The following is a 22,869-nucleotide window of genomic DNA, read 5'->3' as shown; positions in this document are numbered from 1 at the left end:
ATAAATTATTATAAAATAGAAATTAGCTTAGAAGAGTTATTAGGTATTATCATCATTATCGTCATTACAGCCTATACAGTCCACTGCTGGACATAGGCCTCCACAAGTTTACGCCAAAAATAACGTGAACTCATGTGTTTTGCCCATAGTCACCACGATGGGCAGGCGGGTTGGTGACCGCAGTACTGGCTTTGTCGCACCGAAGACGCTGCTGCCCGTCTTCGGCCTGTGTATTTCAAAGCCAGCGGTTAGATGGTTATCCCGCCACCGGTCGGCTTTTTAAGTTCCAAGGTGGTAGCGGAGCTGTGTTATCCCGTAGTCGCCTCTTACGACACCCACGGGCAGAGAGGGGGTGGCTATATTCTTTAGTACCGTAGCCACACACTAGTTAGGTATTATCGTAAAAAAGAAATTCTTATGAAAGGAAAAATAATAAATCTCAGTAAATTATGTCGAGATAAAGATCGGTAAAGCTTATAATAATATAACAAAGTAGATAATTATGTTTGTTTAAACGCACTAATCTTTTAATTGTTTTTCAAATAATTTAAAAAAAATACTGTCAAGGAAGACAACGCTAGGACAAACTAAGCCTTCGGGCCATGGTTCAGGAAGGAAGGAAAATTTTGTCCAGATACGTATGTATACATTATAACTCTAAAAGCCATGCAGGCCATGTGAGGCTATGAAAATATTACAAGAAAATAAATATTATAAATCATGTTCATAGATTGTCACATTAATTCAAATACAAGATAAAAAGACGAAGATATAACAGTTTTTTCTATCATGATATATGAGACTGTAATTTCATTAAATGTGGTTTAGTATGATGTTTTATAGCCTATCATTTGCTAATAATATAGTGTCTGTCAAAATTTTGCTGAAGTTAATAAATTAATCTCAGACTTATGTACATAAATGTATTCTACAACCATTTACGTGAAATAAATTTTACTAAAAATGGAAGCAAGTTATGTTTTATACACAATTAAACATTTTTCTTAATATCGTTTCATGTTTTTGTCAAATCTCATGGGAACCGACCAACATAGGCCGATATATATGTAGTACCTAAATCTAATAGTTTCATAATAAAATGCCCTGTCTGTTTAACAGATTGTATTAAAATATATTATAAAAGGAAAATAAAAAGCGTTAGAAATATTTATTGCTCATAAACCTTAAGATTATCTTTCATTCCTTTGTTAAAAATGTTAATGTCTGATCAAATTTTTTGTCCTCGCTGTATAATTCACGCGACCGGCTGCAACCCTGGATTAGCTACAATTATCGCTTTCCACCCCATAACAAAGCTCGGGACACCATTAACCGTATATAATTATATAAATTTTAAAGATCTTAAATAAATTTTACACTGTAAACTGTTTTACGACTCGCATCGTAAAGATTATCGTTATTAATATATGTTTCCGCGGGATTTTAGACGTTATGCACGATAGTTATTGTAACTATTATCGTGTGGATGTTTTTGTATGAATGATAAATATGTCGTGACATCTGTCGTTGCGTACGAATGTGTTTTGTGTACTTTATAAGAGTAATAAAACGTACAAAAGAATATTATAATTAGTGTTTGCAGTAGTGTAATAAATGTGGTGAAACTTGGTTCTTTTAACGGTTACATCGATAGAACAAATTTAGCAGCGGCGGCGGCGCGGTTTGTTGTGGGTTCGATACCCATCCCGAGTCTGGGATTTATTTATAAATTTATATATGTATTATTTATTAGTAGGTTTATCGAAAAAAGAATGTAGCTATACCAGTCGGCTGTTACCTATAACACAAGTATTAAGTTGCTTACTTTAGGAAAAGACGACCGTGTGTGTATTGTGTAGATATTTATTTATTAATATATTAATTTAGTAGATACTGTGAAACAGGGCTAAATATTTCATCACATTCTTTCAAAAAAACTAAATGATTAATCACTTGGGGAATAAGCTGGTAGATACGTGAAGCGTTGCGAAAAGTGTAATTAGACGACGCGAACGGAAGTTGAGAGAGAGTGAGTTGAATTAGTGAAGATAAAAAGAGAGAGTTACCAGTTACGTTTCGTAAGTTTTATTTCAGTCGTGTGGTCTAAGGCACGCTCGTTTTTTTCGATAGGAACGCTATAACAGGAATATACCTAGCTTTCTCACATACTTTGACAATCAATTGCTATCATTCATGGCGGGATGGTTTATGGTATATACTAGCCGTTACCCACAACGTAGCCTGAATTTCTTTAGTAATTAGTAACCTCCCTTGAAGCTTTTTTTATGGTACAAAAGGTAGCCTCTATCCTTTCCTGTAGTCTACTCAATCTTTGTACTTAATTTCATCAAAATCCGTGCCCTTTTTTACGGTACAAAAAGCCTCTATCTTTCCTGTAGTCTACTCAATCTTTGTACTTGATTTCATCAAAATCCATTCAGTTATTTAGGTGTAAAAGCGCAACAGGCAGGCAAAGTAAACTGAAAGTTTATAATATTGTTGTCTGGATTACTTATTAATAATCATTTAATGGTAAAAGAATAATTATAATCGGCTTAGTTTCAGAGTAAATCGATTACAAAAATTTACCTTTTATTAATTATATTAATATAGTTCTAGAGATCGTTCTCGTAAATCTGAAACGCTGATGTAAATTTATTTTCAAACGGTTTGTATTTACAGAACCGGCGCGGGTTGGAAACGTTAGCGAATACTGTGTGTAAATACAAGTTATATATAGATTGATAAATATTACAGCTTCACGCGAAGACTGCGTGGCGCGGCGTGCTGGGCGCGTGGACTCGTATCAATTAGATTAGATCGTTGATAGTTGATGTCAAAGTTATTTGAACGTGCAATTATTGATTACGACAATTTAATGAATTTTATTTGACGAGGCGTTTTAGTGTAATCTTGATTCGTGACTTTCGGGAAATGTTAGCATAAAAAAGCGAGTGTGCTTTAGACCACACGACTGAAGTAAAACATAAACATACGAAACGAAACTCTCTCTTACTATTTTCACTAACTTATATCTCCCACTCTTGAACTTGCGTTCGCGTAGCCCGATCACACCTTTCGTAACGCTCTCGTCACGCATCCACCAGCTTACTCCCCAAGTCAAGCGTGCGTAAAGAAGTCTTACTTCAAAAAGATCATGCAACAGCCAACAACTCTCGTCAGAAGTTGGTCTCTTTCTGAAACTAAGATCGTTCTTAGTGTAATAGATTGTAATTTAGATAATAAAAATAGCCATAGCTTGCATTTGAGTTAATCTAGTTAAACGTTATCAGTTATTAAAATGTTTCATAACAAGAGCACGGTGCTTTTTAACCAACTTCAAAAAAGGAAGAAGTTCTCAATTCAGCTCATATTTTTATGTGGTGTCACCTCAACTTTTTTCTGGATGGACCGATTTCTTCCCTTTTTTCCGCTTGTTGTGTCGTTCTATTTAAATTTGAAGGAGGTCTGACATGTAGTATTTACTCAACTATTTCGTCTATTTTCGTCTACCTACTTACGCTGTTTTACTTTTCGATGTAATTGGTCGGTTTTCTTGTTTGCGAGCATACAGAATTATACCATCTCTTTATCTTCACTGAATAGTAGGTCCATTAAACAACCAACAACCAACAATTATTAAATTCTTCTACACATTAGTATATTTTAGCTTTCCGCATTTTTTATGTCATTTTCGAATAAATAATGAAAATGTATTTGCTTGCGAAAAAAAACTGACAAATTTACATGGACCATACAGCGAAGATAGGTGAAACAATAGTCAAATAAAAACGCGTTATTAGAAATAACTCAAAAAGGACAAGTCAGATCTCAATCAAATTTAAATAGCGTGACAAGCATTAGCTTTTGATTAAAAAAAGAATTATCGCTATCGGTCCAGCCAGTCAAGAGTAATAAAAATACAGTCGAATTGTGAAGATTTTCCTTTTTTGAAGTCGGTTAAAAACAAGCAAAATATTTGACATACAATGTAACGAACGAAATGGTAGGTTTTAAATTTGTTTCTATATTTCTTGATGTAACAGTTTATGACGTTATCAGCCGATCCGTATCAAAGTTGCAAGTTTTATCAAATAAGTAGCAATTGGCACGCGTCGCGTGTCATCTCCCTGACAGATAGCGTTCGTCTGTTGCGGATCGTTGGCAATCTCTGACGTCATTAGATTTATTTCTAGATTTATACATTTCAATGTAGATTGATGAATTTTTGTATGTACTTAGATTATATTTTTCGTTTTCAATAATGTATTTTTCCAACCGTCATCATTATATCTATGTATTTATTGATATTTTTATCTACAATGGGTATATTCTTACTTTATCATAATTTCGTGGCTGGAACATGTGTCTTTTAAGACCTAGCAGCTTCATATATCGAAGATCTCGAGGATCGACCAAGTCCTAAGACTTTACTCCTTGATTGATTCAGACTGTAACGACTCACTCTTGAATAAATGCTTTTAATAATATAATTTTTCAAAATAGAAGAAGAAATTTACAACAAAAAACACATAAGAAAAGCAAAAAGTGTTGAAACAAAACTTTTTTTTAAATATAAGTTTTAACATCCATGGGCTTTTAAGTGCCCATGCCTTTTTTATTTACATTTTAATTTTCAAAGCGTAGAGGCGTATTATTTTCAACACTGCATGCTTCAAATTACGAATGCATTACTATTTTATAACACACTACATGCTTTATACATTACATGTGTAACTCTGCAATGTTAATTTACCGCATTCTCGACGGCCACTCTCATTTCTCTAAACTTTTTTTTCTGAAACATAACATTTATTCGATTACACATTTGTCAAAATAAAACATAATTGTAAAAAGTTTAATAAATAATAATCTGTAATGTAAAATATCCATACATATCAAATAACATAAACATTGCTATCGTTGTGGATACATGTGGCGGCGTGCGACCTCGCCCAGCTTATCGCCATGCGGAAAGACTACAACTGCGATATTTACGAGTACTATTTGCCGATGGTCGGTATTTGGTTTGTATGTTTGTCTTCTTATCACACCTTTTGAACGTGAAACACATTGCAAATCGTTTGTTACTTATATAAGTCACTTGATGGCAGAATAATAACACAATAACACTAGGTATTAATACTGTGTGGCTACGGTACTAAAGAATATAGCCACCCCCTCTCTTCCCGTGGGTGTCGTAAGAGGCGACTAAGGGATAACACAGTTCCGCTACCACCTTGGAACTTAAAAAGCCGACCGGTGGCGGGATAATCATCCAAATGCTGGCTTTGAAATACACAGGCTGAAGACAAAGCCAGTACTGCCGTCACCAACCCGCCTGCCCAGCGTGGTGACTATGGGCAAAACACATGAGTTCACGTTATTTTTGGCGTAAACTTGTGGAGGCCTATGTCCAGCAGTGGACTGTATAGGCTGTAATGAATAATGATGAATACTAGGTATTTCTTAAAATTAACTGTTTTTGGAACGAAGTTCTTATTATTGCTATTAACTACCGAGCCATACTATTTAACTAGGCCAAAATAACTTCCAGAAGGAAGCCGATAGGAGGATTCGAAGAATTTTTTCATTTCGATGATTTTGCAATACTTGAAAGTGAAAGTCTTCGACCAATGCTACCTGCCTGTTTTAACACATGGTGCAGCGACGTAGACACAGATGAAGGGACTGGTCTGGAAAGGATCTGGGAAAGGTCTGGTCTCAAAGACGGGATTAGAAATGAGACTGTTCGCGACAAAGAACGAAAGTAACCGACATAGCCCTCAGAATTAACAAGTTAAAGTGGCAGTGGGCTGGTCACCTGTGTCGCGGGACCGATAGCCGCTTGAGCAGACGTGTTGTGGAGTGGAGACCGCGTGTTAACAAATGCAGTGTGGGACGTCTTCTGGCCCGCTGGACTTACTCTACGTAAGATTGCCGGTGGTGGCTGTATGATTACGGAAAACCGGGATGTCCGGCGCGAACTTCGGATGGCTCCTATCCAGCAGTGGACTGCGATAGGCTGAAGGAGTATTTCGAAGTAGCTTTCGCTTTTTATGGATTGAAGTTAAATAACTTTTTTCACATGTGTCGTTGCTCATTGCCATTGTATTATTATTTTGTATGTTTTTTTGAGTATGTTAAGCCGTCGATCCCGGTTGTTAATCGTTACTCATAGTAGGGAATATATCCGCCAACCCGCATTGGAGCAGCGTGGTGGATTGAGCTCTGATCCTTCTTCTGCATGGGAAAAGAGGCATAGCCCAGTCGTGGGATATTACAGGCTGAAGCGATGGATGAGTTTTTAAGTGTAATAATAAATATATATGTACGTACGAGTATCAACCATTATTATGTCACGGACATGGTTATACATAATCTATGGCTATGGTAATAGATTTGTTTGTCATTTGACTAATACAATGTTTTTTGATATAACAGTCGTATTACGAAATGTTTGCCATGTGTTATCTCGGCGTCCTTGAGCGAGGATCTGGCAAAAAGTACTGTTTGTATATGTTTTATCCAAGGTTGCTCAAATATTATTTACTCTGGGTCAAACGATGGAGCGCGTTTACATTCTGTCAATACGTTATACGAACTCATAAATGTTATTAGATATTTTAATATGTATATATAATTTTCATTTGAAGCCAATAAATTGATAAAGATGCAAAAGAAAAAATTCCTAGAATGATTACAAAAATCGTATGAAAAGTTTGAAAACGAATAATCTAAAAAAAGAAACAACTAAAATCATTGATGTACGTATTTAGACTTTGCTACATTATAATTTCGTCAAAATCAAACAAGTTACAATTTATTTAAGAACATCTTTATGACAAATGTCATTAATCTGAAATTTTAATCTAAGGAACCCTTTTCTAGTAGTTTCATACTGTAGAATACTACAAACATAAAAAAGTTCTTAAAAGACATAAGACTGTCAAATTCAGATTTTGTGACTTTTTCAAAGTCGATTCATCATCATTACAGCCTATACAGTCCACTGCTGGACATAGGCCTCCACAAGTCCACGCCAAAAATAACGTGAACTCATGTGTTTTGCCCATAGTCACCACGCTGGGCAGGCGGGTTGGTGACCGCAGTACTGGCTTTGTCGCACCGAAGACGCTGCTGCCCGTCTTCGGCCTGTGTATTTCAAAGCCAGCAGTGGGATGGTTATCCCGCCATCGGTCGGCTTCTTAAGTTCCAAGGTGGTTGTGGAACCTTGTTATCCCTTAGTCACCTCTTACGACACCCACGGGAAGAGAGGGGGTGGCTAAATTCTTTAGTGCCGTAGCCGCACAGCAAAGTCGATTAGGAAACAACAAAAGATACATAATAATAATATTTATTTATTTCAAATATTTGGTACATAGCAAAAACAATCTATAACGATAATAACTACATTAGTATAAAACTGTGTCGCAGTCATTAACTTAAATAAAAAAGTGTTTGTGCAATTCGCACACGGCAGAAATGCTTCTGAAAAGTAGCCCAAAAGAGATCTTGTCACCGAGAATATAAAATACTGTGTAATGTATTCTATCTCATTCTCTCCTGTACATTTATGTGTTTGTTTGTTTATCTTGACGCAATTTCGTTTCATCGAGTTTGAAATAACAACGGGGGGGGCACAGCAGGAATTTCCTGCTCAAAATATGGAGCAGCCCGACTGGGGTAGTACCTCGACCTTACAGAAGACCACAGCTAAATAATACTGTTTTCAAGCAGTATTGTGTGCCTGTTGGTGAGTAAGGTGACCAGAGCTCCTGGGGGATTGGGGATTGGGCGGCAACGCGCTTGCGATGCTTCTGGTGTTGCAGGCGTCTATAAGCTACGGTAATCTCTTACCATCAGGTGAGCCGTACGCTTGTTTGCCGACCTAGTGACATAAAAAAAAAACAACGATTCTAAGGAAGTTTCACATCAAAAACTTAATAAGCTTACAGTGTAGCAATAACATGTGATAGTAATGAGCTCCTGGCGACGGTTTCCGTTGAAACGTGTTGAAACAAGCTCGGCGAACAGTTTAGTGGTTTGTGGTCGGTGAGTCAGTGAGCCGGTGTGTGGTGGTCTACGGGGATGTGGTGATATGGGACACCGTTAGCTTACCTTGGAACAACTGCTAGGAGCTAGTCGAGAAATATTCAATGAAAATTATAATTTTATAAAATTGCATCTATGAAAAGAATAATTGTGTTTGCAGGCAAACGAAGAAAAACCGACTACAATTCTATCGACAAGTAATACAACGTAAGTAAACAAAAAAACAGTCAAGTAAATACGTATTATCAAAGATTACTCCAAAAGTTGTAATCAGATCTCGATGAAATTTAAATGTGACCACACGATAAACATCTGCTTTCAATTAAATTAAAAATCATCAAAATCGGTACACCCAGTAAAAAGTTATACGGATTTATGAGAGTTTCTCTTGATTTCTTTCGTGTTTCCCTTGATTTCCCTGGGATCACATCATCAGATCCTGGTTTCCTTATCGTGGTACCAAACTAGGAATATGTCCTTTTCAACAAAATAAGAATTATCAAAATCGGTTCATAAACGACGGAGTTATCCCCGAACATACATAAAAATATATATATAGGGTCGAATTGAGTAACATCCTCCTTTTTTGAAGTCGGTTAAAAATGAATTTATGAATGAAACTTTTTGCGGATAAGAGGAAAGCTCAAAAACGGCTGGACATTATCGGTTGTTTTTTATATCTAATACCACTGTTTATATCTTGTTGCAAGTTGTAACATAGTAGAGAGAGCAGAGAACGGATAGAGAGAGATATTTGTTCAGAAAAGAGTCGATATAGAATCTCAAAAGATGTAACAATTTCACCATCACACATTTGACATTTTGTAAACCAAGACGATTTCTGATAAGTCAGCTACTAAAGAACAAAAATACTTTTTTTTTAAATACATAATTCACATAACGTTAATTGCTTAAAATAATATTTTTGAAGATTGATAATTAATAATATTTTGTGCTGGGCATAGGCCTCTTCCTCCGAGTAGGAGAGGAATCAGAGCTTAATCCACCACTCATACTCAATACGTCATACTAGATCTTAAGACAGTTGCTATCCCATACGACATATCGTCAGACGTCGTCAACTCATAACGACACATATAAACGCACCCCATAGATATGTCTGTACAATATCAACAGACATGTTTACGACCGACTACGTTATCAGCTGTAACTGAAGCGTTGAAAATATTATAAAATGTTATTTATTATAATGGTTACGAAAGATACTACTCGCAGAGAATATGCTCTCGTGAGACAGAGCTATGTTTCCAGGGAGATGACAAAACTATTTCTATGAATTAGCTTAGGTTATACTAAAAAAGGTGCAAAATTGAACCGTTTTAAGAATAGATATCTTATTTTTTTTATACATAAATCTTTTGCACTTTGCATTTGTGGGCTGTAAGCGATTGCAATATTCCTCGTGAACCACAAAACTGTAAAACTTGATATCGCGCTACTACTATAGTCGTAGACCTTTTAAGCTCAGCTTGCACTTCTTAAAACATCCGAGCATAATCAAACCTAACGCAAAGAGGAAATTGACCCACTACTGTACCACGAAGGCTTTTTACTTATGTTTTAGCTTCTGAACAAAATATTTCAATTAGAAATGATTTACTAATCTTTCGTTGGCAATACGAGTTGCAAACTGAAAATGTTCAGAATGTGACATCATTATTTTATCATTATTGTTTGTATATTAAGTTGTTGTGTCTGCAAATGTTTGATTACACAAGTTCTAAACATTAAAACTCCTTACTGATAGTGAACTATCAAACACGACAGTAAGATGTATACAGTAACGGCAAACAGATATTGTTTTATCATTATATGCTATTTTAAAACTGTTTTGTATGTATTATAGCGATAATTATTCCACAACTTTTTATTTAATTTATGTTTTATTTCTGGGTTTTAAATACAGAATTCCTATTGGAGAACGTTGAGTGTAAAGCGTACAACCAAGCGTTCTCCCCAGCATTGTAACGTTAATACATTAACATAACAATATCACGTAACTAATAGACATCAAAATACTTATCGATAGCGAGCTATCGACCACGACTATGAAAGATAAACACTAGACGTTAAACAAAGATAAGGTACTTTATCTTTTTCTATTTTAAGTCAAATGCAAATGTGATAATACTCGTAATATATTGTAATAACATTTACAGTGTTGCAAAAATAAATTTTGTAATAGCTAAAAGATTTTTGAAAGTGCCTAAGTATTCAGTGTTCTATCAATTCGACTGTCCCTACGTATAATATCGAAATTGAAAAAAAGGCACTTCACATTTTTTACGCTGAATGATTTGTTAAGTACCGATATTGAGTATAAGCTCATGAAAATGTGATTTTATGTGTATTTTATAGCATTTTCTCTTTTTTCTTTGAAAATATACATAAAAAGTAGTTTTTTCATGCAATAACAAAAATAGAAAATTTTCAATTTCGATACTGTACGTAGGGACAGTCGAATTCTTCTCTGACGATTGTACATTCCGGATCCAGTTGTAGCTTGACAAAAGTAAAATTTTCATATTGTAGTTAGTTATAGATTGTTATCAATAGCGTTTAGTTTGGAAGCAAGTTCTAAAAGAATTTCGTGTAAAAATAAGTAGTTTAATAAATTTTTATATTTGTAATTGTGATAGCATTTACATTTCGTTTCTTGAAAACTCAGAATAATTAAATACCAAACGTAACATTCATTCATTCACTTCATTCATTTATTATTCATTCATTTCACTAAATTAAATATTCAGAGAATTAAAGAAAAGAATATGATCGAAGTCTGTGAAGGACAGTAATTGTAAGAAATTGTCTACAATGCAAAAGATACAAAATGTCTGTATGTTAGTACGCTATTTTATCTGTAAAGCCGGAGATATTTTAGAAGACCTATACGAGTAAACGTATTTCAAAATATTCCGCTCATTACGTTATAAGAGTAATTTACCATAAGCTAAGACAACGAGCAAAAAGTTTAAGCCTATTTGAACCAGTCATTCAAACTATTATTACTAACTGTAACAACTTAGCAGACACATTCATAACTTGTTCAAATACTCTGCTTGGAAGTCGGACGAAAATACAAGTTTATCAGAAATCATGAAATGACTGGTCACATAACATCTCAAGAGTCGAGTTTATTAGTAAAAAAAATAGTCTCAATAGATGGACCTCATAAAGTGTATAAAAAGCACTTATGTAGGCTCGGTAGGACCCCGGCGGCGGCAATAAAACTAAATAGCTGACTGCTCGGGGTTAGAAAAAGTTGAGAGATGGGGCAAAAAGTAGGATCCGTTTAGGTCGTACCTTCACCTTCTATCGCGCTATATCGCGACCTTGAAACAAGTGGTTTATTTATCGTATATTTATTTCATTTTTGAATAACACTCAATTCTCGAATGTGGAAAGACCGCTTTTATGTTTTTATTTAGGGAACTTGAAATCTTGTTGCAAGAAAAAGCTATGTAGTCCGAACGAATCAACCTCCTTTCCGTACGGATATCTGTGTTCAAAGCACAGTGGAGCTCCCAACCGGAGACCGACAGCAATTCTAAAACTTTCATTGTCTAAAAGTATCCCAAGGTTTTTTAACGGCATTGCGTGTAACCAGTAAATTAATTTAAACGAGAGTTTAGATATCAAGTACCGTTCTACGGTTTGAGTGAGATTCGATAAATATTGCATTGTAAGTGACGATCATATGAATATTCATGATAACAAAATAATCATTGATATCATAACCTCTAAAATTTTTTTGTGAAGTTGTTATTTTTAGTAATAATAATTCATGGATGTTCATATTCGTATTTTTTTTTATCATACGTTTTTATTGTATTTTTTATTTTACAGTTGGAGATACGCTAGAGATAGATTAGCAATATATTAATTATATCTTCTCATATAAGCACACACACCATAATTGTGTTTGCTGGCAAACAAAAAAAAAACCGACTTCAGTTACATCGACAAGTAATACAACGTAGGCAGATGAAAAAGTAGTCAAGTAAATACGCATTATCAAAGATTACTCCAAAATTTGTATTCAGATTTCGATGAAATTTAAATGTGACCACATGATTTACTCGGCTTTCTAATAAAGATCATCAAAATCGGTACACCCAGTTAAAAGTTACGCGGATTTTCGAGGGTTTCCCTCGATTTCTCTGGAATCTCATCATCAGATCCTGGTTTCCTCATCATGCTATTACACTTAGGATATCTCCTTGCCAACAAAAAAAAAAGAATTATCAAAATCGATTCATAAACGACGAAGCTATAACTGTCTTCTGTAATATCTTTGAAACATCAAACGCAACACAATCGAAAACAAAACTGCCATAGCTTTGTTCTCGTACTCGCATCGCTTGTACAATCGAACGTAACCTTGTCCTCAGTCAGCTTCGCCCACGTGTGGATATATCAGTCTGTATACGAGATAGTTTCCGAATTTCTGTCCTTCATTATCTAACCTAATGTTCTGAGGATTCGGAGATAACAAAATAATGGTACACGAGACTAAGCTCGTTATTATCAGAGTAAGGGATACTAAACATTGAACATAATAGAGCTAATTTCATGGCCATTTTATGTATATTGAAGGTTCGGTTACAATAGGTGTTTGTGTCGCTGATAAAATAATAACATAATTGTTATAATAAGATTAATAATAAAATGTATCTAATTTTATGTATTTTTTAACCGACCTCAAAAAAAGGAGGAGGTTGCTCAATTCGACCGTATATATATATATTTTTAATGTATGTTCGGGGATAACTCCGTCGTTTACGAACCGATTTTGATAATCATTTTTTTGTTGGAAAGGAGACATTCCTAGTTTGGTACCATGATAAGGAAACCAGGATCTGATGATGGGATCACATAGAAATCGAGGGAAATTCTCGAAAACCCGCGTAACCTTTTACTGGGTGGACCGATTTTAATGATTTTTAATTTAATCGAAAGACGATGTTTCACATCATGTGAACACATTTAAATTTCATCGAGATCTGATTACAACTTTTGGAGTAATCTTCGATAATGCGTATTTACTTGACTATTTTTTTGTCTACCTACGTTGTATTACTTGTCGATATAATTGAAGTTGGTTTTTCTACGTTTGCGAGCAAATATAATTATCTTTATTATAATTTAAAACATTATTACATACGCAAATATGTTTTTAAGGTAAAACTTCTTTACGTACGCTTGACTTGGGCAGTAAGCTGATGAATGCGTAACGAGAGCGTTATGAAAAGTGTGATCGGGCGAGGCGAACGGAAGTTGAGAGAGAGATATAAGTTGGTGAAGATAGAATGAGAGAGTTACATTTCGTAAGTTTTACTTCAGTCGTGTGGTCTAAAGTACATTCGTTTTAATAAAAAAGTCCTCCCGTGACCATGGTTGCTGTAAAGTATCCGAAACGTCGGGAATCAAAAGTTAACAATAAACCGCGATAAAATCCGAAAAAAGTGTTTTATTAAATGAGTAAAATTCGCGTAAACATTAGAAAACAATACATTCGTTTTTTTTTTTAATAATAGAACGAAATAGGTGATAGGTATCCAGTCTATTCATGGCGGTGATATATGATGCAACAGTGAAGCATAATTCGTTTTTTTTTATACCACTAGGTCGGCAAGCAAGCGTACGGCTCACCTGATGGTAAGAGATTACCGTAGCTTATAGACATGCAACATCAGAAGCATCGCAAGCGCGTTGCCGACCCAATCCCCAATCCCCCCCAGGAGCTTTGGTCACCTTACTCACCAACAGGAACACAATACTGTTTGAAAACAATATTATTTAGCTGTGATCTTCTGTAAGGTCGATGTACTTCCCCAGTCGGGCTGCTCCAGATTTTGAGCAGGGAATTCCTGCTGTGCCCTACCTCAGTTGAATTCTGTACGAGGGAAACAATAAAGCAGTAAATATATTGTATAATACACTCAATTACACACTCATCATAGTATTGATAGTTATTGTTACCTAAAAATATTAGATTAATGAGAGAATACAATTTTTAAGTCTAATTTATTATAATTCTCCTCATTCAAATATATAAAAAAAAACTTATTACTTGGTAACAAAAGCGAGCTCGGCTCACAATTACGTGTAATTTGAAAAAGAGCTGGCGTAATAGAGATTCAATTATACTCGAATTACTATTGCATTAACAAAATAATGAATGTGTATCTTGTGTTTAATGTGTTGTTGTATAACAAAATATAAAAAAATGTTATAGAAAAGTGTTTAAAGCAAGAATTAACTTTTTAACCGATTTCCAAAAAGGAGGAGGTTTTCGATTTCGTTTACGAGCAAACTCGATTATTAACGAGTAGCTGGGGAGTTTCTTGTTAATTTCTGTCTTAAAATCTACTTCAGTGGTAGCTTTACTTAAACTATTAATAATTTATTAAAAACGTATAATATTTTAATTTGTAAGGAAATGATTGAAATCGTGCTTAAGAAGCCTACTTAAAGTGATTAGGATTTTTAATTTTATAGCGTTCAATTTAAATAAATATACTTTTTAACTCAATTTATTTATTTATTTATTTAACAATTTATGTACACTAGGAAAGCAAAAGGAAATAGCTCTTATAAACAATGCTGGTACAAAGGCACTACTTATCCCATGATGGAATCTCTTCCAGTAGTCCTGCTACAGGAAACTTATAAAATAGTCGCAAAATTAGCGTGTACAATCTAAACATATAGATAATAAAAATATAATATAAATACATAATTATACAATATATAAATAAATACATAATAATTTATACACACGTAGATACAAATAATATGACACTTATACATACACGCATACACATATACGATACATAATATAATACATACGATAATAAATTCCAATACGCATAAGGACACTTAATTAAATTGATTTTAGACTAGGATTGATTAAGGTAGAATTTTCTCACTCTTTTCTTAAATAGCGATAGTGTTTTGCAATCGCGAATTTCATATGGTAGGGAATTCCAAAGTCTAACGGAATGTACAGTAAAGGAGTAAGAATAAAAATCGGTACGGTGGGTGGGCATCTGAAGAAGAGAACGTTTAAGTGATCTGCACGGAGAATCATCGTCGTGAGAGAAAGAAAAGCGGTCCCGTAGATACGAAGGAGAACGAGGATTAAAAAGAGTCTTAAAAAGGAAACAAAGTATTCTAAAATTTCTACGATGGCGGATAGGTAGCCATTGAAGCTGTTTACGAAAGTGACTTACATGATCATATTTTTTTAAGCCGAAAATGAAACGCAAGCATAAATTTTGTAGTCGCTCAAGTCTGTTAAGCAATTCTTCGGTGGTATCTAAGCAAGTGACATCGGCGTAATCAATGATCGGATGTATGAGAGTTTGCACAAGAGAAACTTTAGTCTTGAAGGGTAAAAAATTTTGTAGTGCTTTTAGAGAATGGAGCGAAAAGTATACCTTACGACTGATCTCATTGATATAAGCATCCCAGTTAAGATTGGAGTCAAAAACAACACCTAAGTTCTTAGCCGAGTCGGAAAAAGTAATAGGAACGCCGTCGACGGTAATAGGGGGTAGTTCAGCTATATCAAGTCGAGAGCGAATGCGTTTACTACCTATGATTAATGCTTTAGTCTTTCCCGGGTTAACAGTAAGACCGAAACTATCAGCCCATTCAGTAATACGCCTTAGATCATCATTGATGGAGATAATAGCAGACGCGACATCATGTAACTTACAATGGCGATAAATTTGCAGATCATCAGCATATAAGTGGTATTTGGAAGATATGACCTTAGTGATCGAGTCAATAAAAACTGAAAAAAGAAGAGGGGAAAGTACGCCACCTTGGGGAACTCCCACAGTAAGGTTACACCAGTTGGAATACGATGTATTTACTTGAACACGCTGTGAACGATTCCGAAGATAAGATTCAAACCACGCTAACGCGGATAAAGAAGTATTGATAGATTTTAGTACGCCAAGAAGGATATCGAAGTCGATAGAATTGAAAGCATTACTAAAATCAATAAGTATAAGGATTGTAAGCGATTTATTCTCCATGGCTAAGCGAATATCATCAGTTACGTCGATAAGAGCCGAAGTTGTGCTATGGCCTGGACGAAAGCCAGATTGATGTGAATTGAGAAGATCACTAGAGTATAAAAAGAAAGAGAACTGCTTGCGGACAATGCATTCAAAAACTTTAGAGAGAGTAGGCAATATGGAAATAGGTCGGAAATTAGCTAAAGAAGACGGATTGGTAACTTTAGGCAAAGGAATAACATTCGCTTGTTTCCAGACTTTCGGAAAGGTACTAGTGGTAAGAGAGTAGTTAAAAATATGGTTAAGAATCGGTAATAAGAATGGAAGAATCAGCGTAATCATTTTCAAACATAACTTGTCATTGCCAGCGGCCTGCGATGAAATTGAAAGGACTGCAGTTTTAATATCTGAATCAGTTATAGGTGTAAAGGAGAAAGGAGTATTGGACAATGGTAATTCTGATAAATATTTTAGAGTGCCTTTTTTGACGTTAGAACACAGTCTCGTAGGAGAATGGGAAAAAAAATTGTTGAGAGCATCTAAGTCAAAATCGCTAGGTGAAAGGATAGGTGATTTACCGATACCCACGGACTTAAGAAATTTCCACACGTTTGAAGTACTTCTATTTTGGAGAGAAGAGTGAAAATATTGACGTTTGGCGGCACGACAAAGACGGTTGCATCGATTACGAAGAGTTTTGAATTTTTGGAGATTACTTCCGGAAGGACAAACTTTGAATTTCCTTTTAGCGCGATCTCTTAATGCCATTTGCTCCTTGATAGTATCGGAAAGCCAGGGAGCGGGATTATGTTTGACTTTGATTCTTTTAAGTGGTGCATGTCGATCATAAAGGTCTAAAATTTTCGCATTAAGGCTTTTAACTTTTTCGTCGATACTGATGCCACTCAATACATCAGACCAATCAATATTCGAAGCATCACTTTCCAGCGCCTCCTGGTTAATATTCTTGTAGCTACGTCGAAAGATTACTTGAGGTATACGTTTAGGGGGACGCACACGATAGGACAGGAAAAGTAGATCGTGATAAGAAAAAGAAGCGGAAAGTTGGCCATGAACTGGAACATTATCAGTTGAAGATACAATCATTAAATCTAACAGAGAAGGGGTGCAATCAGGAAAATGATGAGTCGCAGCAGTGGGTAAGAGATGAAGATTGTAAGATGATAGTAAGGCACGTAGTTTACGAGCACGAAGGTTATCTTTCATTAGACAAGTGTTGAAATCACCCATTATAATGACATGCTGGTAAATGGTGCGGTAATTGTTAAGGATAGAATCAAATCCATTAAAATAAGCAATATTGAGATTCGGGCAATAAAAGACTGTAAGTAATAGTTTGCTATGGTGTAAAAATAATTCAACAGCTAGGTGTTCAGCTGATTCTGAATAAGTTGAAGGAGACGTGTCGACGACCGTATACTTAATTTCAGAACGAAGATAGATAGCCACCCCTCCGCCCCCCTTACCAATTCTGTCATTGCGAATCAGTACATATCCTGGTATTGCGAATTGCTTAGATAAGAGCGATGGTTTTAAAAATGATTCTGAAATTAAGATCGCATCAATAGAATCACTACTGAAGGATGCCAGTATATCTGAATAATGGCTGGGAACACTTTGTGCATTAATATGCACTACATTTAGAAAAGAGCGATAATCACAGAATACCGAAGATAGTTGATCACATAATGTATAAGGCGAAGAAGATATACTGTTTACACTTTTAAAACTGCTGGATGAAGAACATGAGAAAAAACTATCATCAAGATCGTATATATAATTAGTATCCATATATAACGTATTGGGACGAATAATATATGATTAACAACACGTAAAATTAAATATAATAAATATACAATAAGAATAATAAATAAAAAATATACTTTATTACAACTCAAAGCACAACAGTAATGTAATAACTCACCACTCATGCAAGAGAGGATAAAATAAAACACATTAAAAAAAGTCATTTTTTAAAGTGTGATCACTTTCAAGATCAAAAATTCAGACTAAATTTATTTTGTTTTATTTTATTATTTGACATTGTAACTATATATCTGAACTAAACACTCCATACATCTCCGTTCTCCCATTTTTGTTATAAAAATGTTTAAATAAAATACAAATTTTTCCTATTAATGTCTTGAAATAAGACAAATTTCAATGAACGCGGTCTCAAAAAATAAAAATAAAACTAATAAAAGTCGATTTTTTCTAACAAAAATCGTATATTTTCTTCAAATAACCATTTCGTTAAAAGCTCGAAGCCAACAATATTTTATCCGGCACATAAAGAACCTTCCGAGGTAACACCTCGCTGCGTTGAGAGTTAAAACGTAGTGATAAAATCCTGTCATAATATCTAAAGCGAAAAGTTTAAAAGTCGAAAACAGAAGAACAAAAGCCTTATTTTAAAAAAACTTTTTGAAGCGAACTCTATACACTACCTCGAGATGTTAAAGAAAACTGGCTACGAGCGATGGTGTGAGGGAGACAGACTGATATCGCTCACGTAAGTTTGAGTAAGATGGAAAATTGCATGTACGTAGCCCACAAATGATATGGGCATAATATGGCGCAAAGGATTTTCCACTCTATTTTTATTCAGCTAAAGGTGTGTTTCGTATAAAGCTTTCGTGAGTTGGTTTTGTTGTGGTAGGTGGTACAACTCGTATAACCGGTTGTTTGGGAGGCCTGCCACTAGTTCCACAGGGTCATCAAAACTGTTTACATTCTAATGTTATTGAATATGGCCTCAGAATTAGAATAATTACTGAATTAATTGTTCTATGGTTTATAAATAAACTTTTTACCGTAAAAAATAAATTAGGAATAAAATGATACAATCTTACGATAAATTACATAATTATATTAAATATTCATCAAATTAGTTGGAAGTGTTTTTGTAAGAGTTTAAAATATTTATTTATTAGCTGTGCTTCGCGGTTTCAGAAGCGTATGTAAAGAAAAAAAAATACCTAAAACTGTTACTCCGTAAATGGTCTATCCAACACAAAAAGAATATTTCAATTCGAATCAGTAATTTTTGAGATTAGTGCGTATAAACACAGACTAAATTTTTAAATATAACAAACATTTTTAACATATATTTTTAAGAACAACATGAAACTACCGAGAAATAGCGATCAGTGTTTAAAGGTAATTAATCGCAAGTAAAATAATATATTTATGAAGCTTAAAATCTTTGCTAAGCCACGTTACACGTTTAATTTCATAATTGTAACTATTAGATGAATACATAAAGAAAAAAAAAATAATATAAGATAATTATATATAAAGAGAAAAAGTATAATTTAAATAGATTTTTTTTTATCTAAAAATTAGTTTATATTTTCTTTTCAGTTTCTTGTCAGTCAGTCAGTTCAGTCTGTTGCAGTTCACTGCTGGACATAGCCCTCCCTAAGTTCGCGCCAAAGATCCCGGTTTTCGGCAATCATCATCCAGCCTACACCGGTAATCTTACGTAGACCGTCGGTCCAGCAGACCGGAGGTCGTCCCAAACTGCTTTTGCTAAGACGCGGTCTCCACTCCAGGACACGTCTGCTCCATCGGCCATCGGACCCAGATGCAACATAGGCCATAAAACTTCATGCTACGATTCATAGCAACACCGAAGCCCGTCCACGAAGGTCATCTTGTTTAAAGTTTATTATATTAATACAAAATTACCTGCGTTACGATGACAACCCTAGCCATTGTGCTGCTACCGACTTACGCTTCTTTCCTAACCTTAGCTACCAACACAATATACGAACGCTGACCTAGAAATAACCACCACACGAAACTCGCTCTTATCACTACAAAATAAGAGTCAATTTCCCGTGATTATATATCAAAGTCAGATGCATTAGTTTCGCTGTTCTGTTGCTATGGAACACAGATCGCCTGAGGCGATTTTAGTTAGTTCGGCTCACTGTCTATAGTTCAATAACCCCAGTAATGATCCAAAGCCTAAAATGTACACTAATGAGTTCAGATGGCTCGTAGCGAGGATATTACGTTGCAAGTAATGGACAATCGGGTTTCAAATATGATTCGTTAATTGTAGTGTTTTATTGTCATTATTAGGTCATATTTCGACCATTGTTAGGTAAAAAAGTGAGTACTATCTTCAAAATACCAATGTCTAAAAACTAATAGAAATACAAATATACAACCTCTTTAAATTATTAATTTAACTTTGTTAAAATGGATAAACATTAATACAAGTCTTCAAGGAGAGAGACCTGTATTCTAATGATCCTTATTGTTTTAGCAATATTTTGGATCATGTTATTTCTAGAAAGTTCTTATTAATTGTCTTAAAGTAATACTAAAAGTGTTACTTTAATTCATCACGTACTCAATTGAGTCTATTTATATTGTATCTGTGAATCGCTGTACCTAAATAATGCTTATTTACAAGTTCTTACTTTAAATTTATTATTACTAGCTATACCCGTGTGAATAATTCGCACATGTATAATAATTATCACTTTAAAAAAGTATTTTTACGTGAGTTGATTTGAAATTGAACAAAAAAAAATTACGCCCGTCATTAATGTTGACGTTGTTTCAAAATAAAAGCCATCATATAAATAATTTTTATAATTAATTAATTTACAAAAACAAAAGCAATAATACATTTTTTAGTTGTTGATGCTGGTGGAACAAGCAATTATCTATAAAATGATATATAATTTATGCGGAGTAATTGTGAGATTTTTTCTAAAAAGAGAGGCAAACATTTACACCTTAGCGTATTAATATATATAATTGATCTTATTTATAAGTCCAAAAGTGTTTAAAAACCCAAATCTCCTTATAAAGATACGAATATATGTATAAACCAGTTAGCCATAGGTATATTTATAAAGTTATCTGTAAGCCATTTTAATCTAGAACTTTAAATAATCCTAGGCATAAAAATAATTATTCAAATTCATATTTGTTTGTTTAAGTATAATAAATAGTACTTCCACGAAACTCTTTATACTTCGTTCCCAAAGGTCAAAAGGTTCTCTGAAGCCCTTTGGACCCGGAGCACTCTCATCTAACTTTACGCAACTTTAACTAGTTTAGTTGGAAAAGTACACTTGAGAATTTAATGCTGGTCGATTGCATTGTCGAAAACTTATATATATAATTATACTTATAAATGTAATACACTATAAATGTAGTTCAAATACATAAAACGAAGAAAACAAAAAATAGAATTTATCAAAAATAGTTCTAAAAAGAGTTACGATAAAAAAATTCTGTATTTAAAGTCACAGAGAACACGTACGAATACGTAACAGCTCTCAGTCCTTACTTCTAGAAGAAATAGCATTTGTTAACATAGTTTCAGCCTTAAGTTTTAACAGTGTATACTGTATATGGCTGTTTTTGCTCGTAATCGAAAAAAATAAACGACTTCAATTACATCGACAAGTAATAACAATGTAAGTGAACAAAAAAATAGTCAAGTAATTACGCGTTAACAAAGACAAAAAGTCGTCATCATACCTCGATCAAATTCGAGTGAGACAAATGCCAAGCATTAGCTTTCGATTAAAGTAAGAATCATCAAAATCGGTGTACCCAGTGAAAAGTTATGCGGTATAATACAACGTAGGTCGACGAATAAATAGTCAAGTAAATACGCATCATTAGATATAATTCGAAAAGTAATTGTCAGATCGCAATGAAATTTAAGCGGAACCATATGACACGCATAAATAAAAAATACATTAAAATCGGTCCACCCAGTCAATAGTTCTGAGGTAAACACCTCCTCCTTTTCTGAAAGTCAGTTAAAAAGAAAGATTCATTTATATTTATTCGACAGATAAAACTATCTTTTTGTGAATTAACTAGTATATAAGTATTTTAATTACATTCTTGATAACATTTTCTGTGATTTAAATTTGAATTCTTTTTATCATCGAATTTTATTCCAAAACAGCTCGCGAATAACATCAGTACCTATCTTCATCGAGGTCGAGGGTTCGACAAAAGTACCAAAAGTACGTTGCAAGAAACCATATCATCAAAAGGTATTATTAAACTAAGCCTTAAGCTTCCTTAGCGTGTAATCTTTAGACGGGGCACTACCTCCGTCTCGCTCTGATCAGCTGGGGCAGAAAGAGACAAGTGTTGAGCCGGTTACAACCGGTTAAACGTTGTTTTAAGAAATAATGATATGTTTTTTCGTCTCCATTGTTTACCATGTGTGCCTAAACTTTATTTTTGTAAATTTACAGTGTGACTTGTTTTAGTTAAGAATAAATTAATAGCTAAAGCTATAAAAAGTTATTCGGTGCGGGATTACATAAATGATAAAGATGTGTTGACTTAGTGGCGTTGTATTTCATGCAAAATAGTTTGGACTAAAACTCAGTTTATTTTTTAAGAATAACTTTGGAGTTTTTTTACCGGTTCTCCTTTATAGAATAAGCATTTAAAATCAGTAGTAGATTCACATTTAAAGATAATTAAAATGTTATTTTGTAAGATAACGATTCGAAAGCGCTTTTGAAACCCTTTTGAGTAAATATTCTATTTGATTTTGATATTGAATGATAAAGAATACTCCAAACCATTCCAGTTACATCCGTTATTATATATTAAAGTAAAAAATAATATTTTACTGTTCATTGTATGTTATCTTTGTTTGATAAAAATACAAAGAAAAGGCGATTACGTCGAGTCCTGAAACACACATTTCCTGGCGACCGGATGGAGGCAGGAAACTCATGTT

The sequence above is a fragment of the Melitaea cinxia genome, chromosome 15 (assembly GCF_905220565.1).
Source record: "Melitaea cinxia chromosome 15, ilMelCinx1.1, whole genome shotgun sequence".
NCBI lineage: Eukaryota > Metazoa > Arthropoda > Insecta > Lepidoptera > Nymphalidae > Melitaea > Melitaea cinxia.
The sequence above is the reverse complement of the archived record's forward strand: the minus strand, read 5'-3'. Positions refer to the sequence as shown.